The sequence below is a fragment of the Oncorhynchus mykiss genome, chromosome 15 (genome assembly GCF_013265735.2).
Source record: "Oncorhynchus mykiss isolate Arlee chromosome 15, USDA_OmykA_1.1, whole genome shotgun sequence".
Taxonomy (NCBI): Eukaryota; Metazoa; Chordata; class Actinopteri; order Salmoniformes; family Salmonidae; genus Oncorhynchus; species Oncorhynchus mykiss.
In genome coordinates, this window is record NC_048579.1 from 4,305,501 (window position 1) to 4,305,949 (window position 449).

The following is a 449-nucleotide window of genomic DNA, read 5'->3' on the forward strand; positions in this document are numbered from 1 at the left end:
CATTCCTCTGATTCCGCTCCAGCCATTACCACTGAGCCCGTCCTCCCCAATTAAGATGCCACCAACCTCCTGTGGTGGACACCAAGGAACTTCAAGGTTTCCACTTTCTCCCTATGTTTTAATGTGAGCGTGGCTCAGCCATCTGTTTCCTGTAGTCCAACCATCAGCTCGTTTGTCTTACTGACAATCTAAACCAGCAAAATGTAAACAATTATTGATGGATTTCTAGTTCTTGCAAGCATTATTTCGTGCATAAAGGGTTCATGAAGAAAATGGTAAATCTATAAATCAGTGTTATTTTTTTTTTATTAGCATGTTGATAAACTTAGCACAGTTTCGTAACCCGCTACCTGATAGGCTACCCTTGAGGAGCTCTCCATGGCGGAGGTTCTGAAACCGCATGGTGCAGAGACACTCACATTCTGATAATTGAAGGACTGTGTCCAATC